Source organism: Coregonus lavaretus, assembly GCF_964263955.1.
Source record: "Coregonus lavaretus genome assembly, chromosome: 34".
Taxonomy (NCBI): Eukaryota; Metazoa; Chordata; class Actinopteri; order Salmoniformes; family Salmonidae; genus Coregonus; species Coregonus lavaretus.
The window spans coordinates 17,428,623-17,439,013 of record NC_140021.1 but is presented as its reverse complement, the minus strand read 5'-3'; the positions used below and the strand labels follow the sequence as shown (position 1 = coordinate 17,439,013).

General features: G+C 40.4%; 1 pseudogene across 1 annotated transcript; it reads left to right on the top strand.

The window, feature by feature from the left end:
• Positions 1 to 2,085: 2,085 nt before the first annotated feature.
• Positions 2,086 to 8,083, top strand: LOC311109004 (tissue factor-like; annotated as a pseudogene). The gene is made up of 6 exons: positions 2,086 to 2,325; positions 2,607 to 2,715; positions 4,466 to 4,659; positions 4,919 to 5,103; positions 6,927 to 7,101; positions 7,434 to 8,083. The product of its transcript is annotated as a tissue factor-like (transcript).
• Positions 8,084 to 10,391: the final 2,308 nt, after the last annotated feature.

Genomic DNA, 10,391 nt, shown 5'->3' with positions numbered 1-10,391 from the left:
CTATTATTATATATACTACTACCAATATATAGATTATTATATATACTACTGCTATTGATAATACTCTCCTATGGAGCAGCCTGGAGACAATACATTACACATATTACTAGGGATGCACAATATACCGGTGACAATATCTGTATCGGCTGATAATATATTAAATGGGTCCCACGTGGGGATGAAAGGCTGAAATTGGGCCGATATGTGGGGACAAACCATCGTCTACATTACACATCTATTATTATCACTGTTTTAACCTAATACCACTAATACAGTACTGATATTACTACTGTTTTACCCTAATACCACTAATACAGTACTGATATTACTACTGTTTTACCCTAATACCACTAATACAGTACTGATATTACTACTGTTTTAACCAAATACAGTACTGATATTACTACTGTTTTAACCTAATACCACTAATACAGTACTGATATTACTACTGTTTTAACCAAATACAGTACTGATATTACTACTGTTTACCCTAATACCACTAATACAGTACTGATATTACTACTGTTTTAACCAAATACAGTACTGATATTACTACTGTTTTACCCTAATACCACTAATACAGTACTGATATTACTACTGTTTTAACCTAATACCACTAATACAGTACTGATATTACTACTGTTTTAACCTAATACCACTAATACAGTACTGTTATTATCACAGTTTTAACCAAATAGGTAGCTTAGTGGTGAAGAGCGCTGTCCCAGCAACCGAAAGGTCGCTGGTTCCAATCGCCGACCAGGTGAAAAATGACATTCCACAGTTGCTGGTGGACCAAAATGTTTTTAGGCCCTGTTAGTAATACTATCATCATGATTAGTTTACCTGGGAACTCCTGTTAGTAATACTTTAACTCCTGTTAGTAATACTATCATCATGATTAGTTTACCTGGGACCTCCTGTTAGTAATACTATCATCATCATTAGTTTACCTGGGAACTCCTGTTAGTAATACTATCATCATCATTAGTTTACCTGGGAACTCCTGTTAGTAATACTATCATCATCATTAGTTTACCTGGGAACTCCTGTTAGTAATACTATCATCATGATTAGTTTACCTGGGAACTCCTGTTAGTAATACTATCATCATCATTAGTTTACCTGGGAACTCCTAATAGTAATACTATCATCATCATTAGTTTACCTGGGAACTCCTGTTAGTAATACTATCATCATCATTAGTTTACCTGGGAACTCCTGTTTGACCGTCGGACGGAACTCTGCTGAGAACACAAAGAAGGCAGACCTGAGGGAGGAAGAGGAAGTATACCCTAATACCCTAATAGAAAATGACTCAAGTAAAAGTCACCTAGTAAAATACTACTTGAGTAAAAATAGTAAAAGTATAAATCATTTCAAATTCCTTATATTAAGCAAAACAGACAGCACCATTTTCTTTTCTTTTTCAGACAGCCAGGGGTACACTCCAACACTCAGACATAATTTACAAAGGAAGCATGTGTGTTTAGTGAGTCAGCCAGTTCAGAGGCAGTAGGGATGACCAGAATGTTCTCTTGAGAAGTGCGTGAATTTGACCATTTTCCTGTCCTGCTAAGCATAAAAAATGTAACAAGTACTTTTGGGTGTCAGGGAAAATTGATGGAGCAAAAAGTAACAGTTAAGTACAGATACCCTAAAAAACGACCTAAGTAGTACTTTAAAGTAGTTTTACTTAAGTATTTCACATCACTGCTGATAATTAATTCATAAACACCTGATGGCAGAGAGAGAGGGTGATGGTCAAAACTTGGTAGCCTATGTAAGCCGTGTCAGCTGGGGCTGAATAGTCTTGAACGATCCTTGGACAGTGTATACACAGATAGAGCGCGCACGCACACTCCCTGTCTTGTCTGTCAGGAAAGCCATCAATCATTGAAGGCAGCTAGCTAGTTTGCTAGATAACTTACTAACGTTACTTGTTCGTGGCCCTTATTATAACTAACCTATAGAAGCTAGCTAGATGGAGCGATGGTCAGGTAACGTCAGATAGTCACATAGCTTTTACTTTGAAACCGCTAGAACACGTATCCTGTAGCAGACCCTCCTCTCTACGCCCACACTGTCTCTGTTCATTAATTCAATCTTCTAGACGACATTAGAAAAATGAATTCATGCAGTCGAAATTATTATCCGTCTTCGTTGTTTAAGGTCGGATATTGCTTAAAATAACCGTACACGGATCAATCCGATCGGATTACTGTTTTTATACTGACCTGTTGGAATATAAAATGATGAAAATGGAAAGGAAAATGTTTTTTATGACATTGTGTACTGTACTCTTCTTTACAAACTGTGTTTCAGGTGAGTCAAGTGGCAATTAAAATATAGCCTACAATCCTAAAAGCTGTACACTAGACAAATAGTATGGATAAATAAAATACTTATGCATATCGGCCTACTGCATTATTTAAAAGCCATAATGTCCAAATGTTTTGTTGCCAACTTCTTGGGACCAGCCTGGTTTACAGTACAGGCAATGTACCCTGTGACCCTCTTATGAAAAGGCACACTGTCCCTAATTATTTACCTTTCACTCAATGTCTAACATTACATGTAGTTAACTGATCTTGCTCTTCTTGTAGGGGACTATCCCAAGGCACAGAATGTTTCCTGGTTGTCGATCAACTTCAAAACACTGCTTATGTGGGATCCTGAACCTTCCAACTTTTCATACACCGTTGAATATTCTGTGTAAGTAATTAATTTACATACTGATTACTGGTTTTTGCACTTACAGGAAGAGATAACAATGAAATATTAAAAATATGTTGCCTATAACCACGTTATTGTCACGAATTCAGCCGAGACTGCTCCTCCTCCTTGCTCGGGCAGGCTTTGGCGTTCGTCGTCACCGGAGTACTAGCTGCCACCGATCTATGTTTCTGTGTTCTACTTGTTTTGTCTATATTGCACACACCTGGTTCCAATTACAATAATTTGTTTCCCTATTTTACCCTCTGGTTCCCGCATGGTGTTGTGCGTGAATGTTCGTTGTCATTGACATGCGAGTCGGTATTTTCTTCCCTGCGTGGAAGATATGTTTATTTACTTGTGACAAGTAAAGTACGTCGTTGACTAAGTTCTGTGTCCTGCACCCGACTCTGTCCTACCGCTACACACTGACGCATGACAGTTATCGTGGGAGGTCTGCACTAACCTATTCCCAGACTCAGTCTCTGACCCTGAAGAGTCAGGGTGATGTGTTGGAAGGCAGTAGGAGGGCAGAACTGATGCGGTCAGACTACACTATTGATCTGCCAAAAGAGTTTTCAGAATTATACACAGAAAACGCCTAATTTGCATATTTCCCAGGGTTCATTTTCTTTTTGAGTAAATTGTAGAGTTAACACCCTTGACTGTATTTGTTAGTTGCTGAATTCATTCCATGTAAAGTCCTGTGGCTTTCAACAAGTGAGTTCCTAGGCGAATGTTATCATTAAAATTAAACTCTGTGACAATACATTACATACTGTATATCATAAGGCCTTACTTATTGGTCTAGTTGATGGCCCTTTTTTACTCTAACACAGTGGTGTTACAAAACTCCTGGTTAAAATGCCACATCAGGCCTGCAAGTCACGTTATGCTGGCTTGTAAAGTAATGTGGAATTGCTATTGCAATGCAGCCAGAGTTAGGACATCCACGTTAGATTTTTTTATTCACCTGCAACCTGCATTCAGAATTAATTGGCAGGGTTAGTAAACTTGATTAAAAAAAACACTACTTAAACCATTTAAATGGGAACAACCATTTCAGTAATGGGTGCAATACATCTTACTAACTGATTGGATTAGTTTAGAAAAATGTGTTATTTATCTTTGTGTAGCATAAGATTAATCAATCAATCAATGTAGACTACATGCAAAAACACAGATATTAAAAACAATCCTAAAAAATCTACCTGCAGTAGAGCATGCTGGGAAATATGAAAGAGATGGGTGTGGATTTGATGGGACTGTTTTAATGTCCACAGTGTAAAACAATAACTCTGGTTATTAACACCAATACTGGGGGTTCTTTTACACTACCGAGTGTTCTTTTACACCACTTTAACTCCTGAATCAACACTAGAAATGTTACTGAAAATTCAACACTGGCCAATTTGCAGTGTACTGGCAAATAGATCAAGGGGTTTTGGAGCTGAAAAAATAAAGAATACAAATCTTTGTTTTAGTGAAGTGCAATGTGTGTGATATGTGGTGCAGAGGCCTGCAAGTCAAAGATTAACATTTGGTACTTTTCTTATTGTTGAACTAAGATTCCAATCCAGACCCAATGAACGACCTAAATGCAACAAAAAAACATGTTTGAAGATAATAATAATCCTTTGACTGAAACCTACCATTATGTCTATTTCAGTGTTGGCCAGAACAGAGAGAGGAACGCTAACAGTATCAGAATGATGTTGTGACTCAAACATAAATATCTTCTTTATTTCAGAATTGGTCAGAACAGAGAGAAGAACCAACACTGTATCAGGACTATGGCGACAGAGTGTGACCTGTCCAACTCTCTCGGGGACCTGAAGGCCATATACTCCGCTGATGTCCTCTCAAAACCCCTACTTGGTGTGAACTCTGACCTCATAGAGTTCCCCCACACAAGGTCGGAGAGGTTCACCCCTTACAATGACAGTAGGTACCCCACCATACAATGACACATTTTCCGCATGCCCTGATACATGGCTGTTGACACCTGTGGTGCCATAGGAATCAACAGCCATGTATCAGGGCACATTTTCTGCATGCCAGTGTTGAAATGTTGGTCATTCCATAAATCACTGGGAGAAAGAAGACTTTCTTTGTTTTCTATTCCAACTGCATGCCAGTGTCACCAAGTGGCGCCAGGTGTGACAAGCAAGCATGTCAACCTCTCGTGTTATTTCCCTTCCAGCGCTTATAGGCAGACCTGAGTTCAAGATTGAGGTGAGCAAAGACAAGAAGAAGATCACCCTGTATGTAGAAGACCCTCCCACAGCCCTGTTCAATGAGCAGAACCAACAGAGAACCATCCGGGATGTCTTTGCTGATGAGCTGCAGTACAAAGTCACCTTCGGGAAAGCAACAAGCAGGGGCAAGGTAAGCTCAAAGGGGAGGGTAATAAAAATGGCAGCCCTACACTTTCCTAAAAGTACTGTAGGGCCTGGGGTCGAAGCAAATGACATAGAGGACATTTGTCAATGATGTAGGCTCCTTAAAGGAGCAAGTCAAGGAATTTAATTATGCTGAACAAAAATATAAAAGTAACATGTAAAGTGTTGGTCCCATGTTTGATGAGCTGAAATAAAAGATCCCATAAATGTTCCATACGCAAAAAAGCATATTTCTCTCAAATTTTTGTGCACACATTTCTTTACATCCCTGTTTGTTAGCATTTCTCCTTTGCCAAGATAACTCATCCATCTGACAGGAGTGGCATATCAAGAAGCTGATTATACAGCATGATCATTACACAGGTGCACCTTGTGCTGGAGACAATAAATGGCCACTCTAAAATGTGAAGTTTTGTCACACAATGCAATGCCGCAGATGTCTCAAGTTTTGAGGGAGCATTAAATTGTCATGCTGACTGCAGGAATGTCCACCAGAGCTGTTGCCAGAGCTGTTGCCAGAGCTGTTTTAGAGAATTTGGTAGTACGTCCAACTGGCCTCACAACCGCAGACCACGTGTAACCACGCCAGTCCAGGACCTCCACATCCGGCTTCTTCACCTGTAGGATGATCTGAGATGAGCCACCCAGAGAGCTGATGAAACTGTGGGTTTGAACAACTGAAGAATTTCTGCACAAACTGTCAGAAACTGTCTCAAGGAACCTCATCTGCGTGCTCGTCGTCCTCACCAGAGTCTTGACCTGACTGCAGTTCGGTGTCGTAACCGACTTCAGAGGGCAAATGCTCACCTTCGATGGCCACTTGCATGCTGGAGAAGTGTGCTCTTCACGGATGAATCCCGGTTTCAACTGTACCGGGCAGATGGCGTTGTGTGGGCGAGTGGTTTGCTGATATCAACATTGTGAACAAGAGTGCCCCATGGTGGCGGTGGAGTTATGGTATGGGCATGTATAAGCTACGGACAACAAGCACAAATGTATTTTATCGATGGCAATTTGAATGCACAGAGATACGGTGACGAAATCCTGAGACCTATTGTCGTGCCATTCATCAGCCGCCATCGCCTCATGTTTCAGGATGATTTTGCACGGCCCCATGTCGCAAGGAGCTGTACAAAATTCCTGGAAGCTGAAAATGTCCCAGTTCTTTCATGGCCTGCATTCTCACCAGCCATGTCACTCATTGAGCATGTTTGGGATGCTCTGGATAGCCGTGTACGACAGCATGTTCCAGTTCCTGCCAATATCCACCAACTTCGCACAGACATTGAAGAGGAGTGGAACAACATCAACAGCCTGATCAACAGGCCACAGTCAACAGCCTGATCAACTCTATGCGAAGGAGATGTGTCATGCAGCATGAGGCAAATGATGGTCACACCAGATACTGACTGTTTTTCTGATCCATGCCGCTACCTTTTTTTTAAGGTATCTGTGACCAACAGATGCATATCTGTATTCCCAGTCATGTGAAATCCATAGATAAGGACCTAATTAATTTATTTCAATTGACTGATTTCCTTAAATGAACTGTAACTCAGTAAAATCTTTGAAATTGTTGCATGTTGCGTTCATATTTTTGTTTTTGTTCAGTGTAAATTAAATGCATTAAGTGGATGATATGAGTTTGGCCAATCTTACTTCTGATTATATTGCATGGGAAATCTCTCTATGTGTGTTATGAATATATGATTGTTTTATGATAGTAAAACAGTAATGAACAAGTTATACAAATTAAATACATAAGAAAAGACATAATATAACCCCTTCTTTATGTAATTCTCCCTCTAGAAAACAAAGATCTCTGCAAGCAGTGAGATAGAGCTAGAAGAGGGGGATGTAGATCCTGGGGTGAGTTACTGCTTCAACGTGCAGGCCTACATCCCCTCCCGCAGCACAGACAAACAGCTGGGAGAGCTCAGTCAAAGACAGTGCTCACCGGGCGACGGAAAGTATTTATTTGAAGGTAAGGATACTAGCAATGCCAAGGTCATGGGTTCAAGTCCCGCAGGGATCACATACACATACTAAAAATGTATGCACTCACTGTCACTATACTGGAAGTGGCTTTGGATTAAAGCATCTGCTAAGTGGTATACGTATATATTATCGTGATAAATAGTACTACTGAGGTGTACTGTAGCAGGGTTGGTGTCTTTTATTCTCTAGTATACATTTCTGCCTCACGGGAAAGCCTTGATCTTTTTGACAAGTTGTGTTCATTAAGGACATTTGTTCCTGTTTTAATATATTCTGTAACTCGATAATTCATGTTGGCCATTATACATTCTTCTCCAGAGTATCGGATCGGAGTGATCACTGGGTTCATCCCAGTCTTTTGGGGGCCCTAAGCGAGATTCGGTTGTGGGAAGCCTCCCACCTCGCGGCAAAACATTTTAGTGGAGACGGTAGAGAGAAGTTTTAAGTTAATTTCCTACAATTCTACACATTTTGCCATATAGAAAATATATTCATGCTTTAAAGGTCTCAGTAGATAGTTTATATGTTTAAACTAAATTGTTTTGCATGAGCATTGTCTGGAGATCTTTAATATATATTAATACCAAACAGTTAGATGACAGAACATGATGTAAAATAATCAAACCAAAACTGTGGAATCTGGTCATATTATGGTACTCTGTTTGATTTTAATGGCATTTTCATAATAAAGTCTTATCATTAATTTGTGGTAATGTGTTTATCTTTGATATGAGACATTGTTGAAGAGTGGGGGCACTCCCTTTAAGAGTGTGCTCCTAATCTCAGCTCGTTACCTGTATAAAAGACACCTGGGATCCAGAAATCTTTCTGATTGAGAGGGGGTGTCAAATACTTATTTCCCTCATTAAAATGCAAATCAATTTATAACATTTTTGAGATGCGTTTTTCTGGATTTCTTTGTTGTTATTCTGTCTCTCACTGTTCAAATAAACCTACCATTAAAATTATAGACTGATCATTTCTTTGTCAGTGGGCAAACATACAAAATCAGCAGGGGATCAAATACTTTTTTCCCTCACTGTATATATACAGTTGAAGTCGGATGTTTACATAAGAATGTGAAATGTCAGAATAATAGTAGAGAGAATGATTTATTTCAGCTTTTATTTATTTCATCACATTCCCATTGGGTCAGAAGTTTACATACACTCAATTAGTATTTGGTAGCATTGCCTTTAAATTGTTTAACTTGGGTTGAGGTCAGGGCTTTGTGATGGCCACTCCAATACCTTGACTTTGTTGTCCTTAAGCCATTTTGCCACAACTTTGGAAGTATGCTTGGGGTCATTGTCCATTTGGAAGATCATTTGCGACCAAGCTTTAACTTCCTGACTGATGTCTTCAGATGTTGCTTCAATATATCCACATCATTTTCCTTCCTCATGATGCCATCTATTTTGTGAAGTGCACCAGTCCCTCCTGCAGCAAAGCACCCCCACAGCATGATGCTGCCACCCCTGTGCTTCACGGTTGGGATGGTGTTCTTCGGCTTGCAAGCAACCCCCTTTTTCCTCCAAACATAACAATGGTCATTATGGCCGAACAGTTCTATTTTTGTTTCATCAGACCAGAGGACATTTCTCCAAAAAGTACGATCTTTGTCCCCATGTGCAGTTGCAAACTGTAGTCTGGCTTTTATATGGCGGTTTTAGAGCAGTGGCTTCTTCCTTGCTGAGTGGCCTTTCAGGTTATGTCGATATAGGACTCGTTTTACTGTGGATATAGAGACTGTTGTACCTGTTTCCTCCAGCATCTTCACAAGGTCCTTTGCTGTTGTTCTGGGATAGATTTGCACTTTTTGCACCAAAGTACGTTAATCTCTAGGAGACAGAACGCGTCTACTTCATGAGCGGTATGACGGTTGCGTGGTCCCATGGTGTTTATACTTGCGTACTATTGTTTGTACAGATGAACGTGGTACCTTCAGACGTTTGGAAATTGCTCCCAAGGATGAACCAGACTTGTGGAGGTCTACCATTTTTTTCTGAGGTCTTAGCTGATTTCTTTTGATTTTCCCATGATGTCAAGCAAAGAGGAACTGAGTTTGAAGGTAGGCCTTGAAATACATCCACAGGTACACCTCCAATTGACTCAAATGATGTCACTTAGCCTATCAGAAGCAGTCAATTTAGTGCATGTAAACTTCTGACCCACTGGAATTGTGATACAGTGAATTATAATTGAAATAATCTGTCTGTAAACAATTGTTGGAAAAATTACTTGTGTCATGCACAAAGTAGATGTCCTAACCTACTTGCAAAAACGATAGTTTGTTAACAAGAAAATTGTGGAGTGGTTGAAAAACGAGTTTTAATGACTCCAACCTAAGTGTATGTAAACTTCCGACTTCAACTGTACATTGTACATACTTTTGGCCCTGTGTAGCTCAGTTGGTAGAGCATGGCGCTTGCAATGCCAGGGTTGTGGGTTCGTTTCCCAAGGGGGTATGAAAAAATAAAATAATGTATGCACTCACTAACTGTAAGTCGCTCTGGATAAGAGTGTCTGCTAAATGACTAAAATGTAAAAATGTAAAGAAAGACTGCTACTTAAATACTGTGGTTGGTTTGTATTACCTTATAAATTAAATTAAAGTATAGTGGCTAGTGGGGTTCTGCTTGGGGTGAGTGGGTCCTCCGAGAGACTGAAATGGGATGAGTGGGGGCCTCACGCACACCTCAGAGAAGTGTCTGATGCCCTCCCAGTCACCCCATCCCAATCCCCCGGATATAGCCCCTCTCCATTCTCACCAATAACCACCATTACATCTTAATTGTAATGATAAACAATGAATAATAATGATTTAACATCCTTTCCTAATCTGTCCAGAACTCTAATTCATTTTACCACGGGTTTACAAGTCATAAAAAAGAAAAGAAAAACAATTACATTGAAGTATAATGAAGTCCTTCCTTCCTTCCTTCCTTCTCTCTCTCCCAAACCAAATCCATCCCTCTCCACCACCCCCTCCCTGTTCCCCACCCCTTTACCCCGACCAAGCCAAGCTTATCCCCACCTCCCATCTTTACTCCCCTTTGCCCCCCCAAAGCCAAGCTTGTCCCACCCTCATATCCTTACCCACCCTTGCACCCCCCAAGCCAAGCTTATCACCACCTCCCCTCCTTGCCCTCCCTTACCCACCCAAGCCCAGTTTATCCCCACCTCTGTCTTCCCCCCCTCCCCTCTTCTCATACACCTCTACACCCCTCTATACATCCACCCACTCATCCATTCTCCTTCATTTACACACAACAT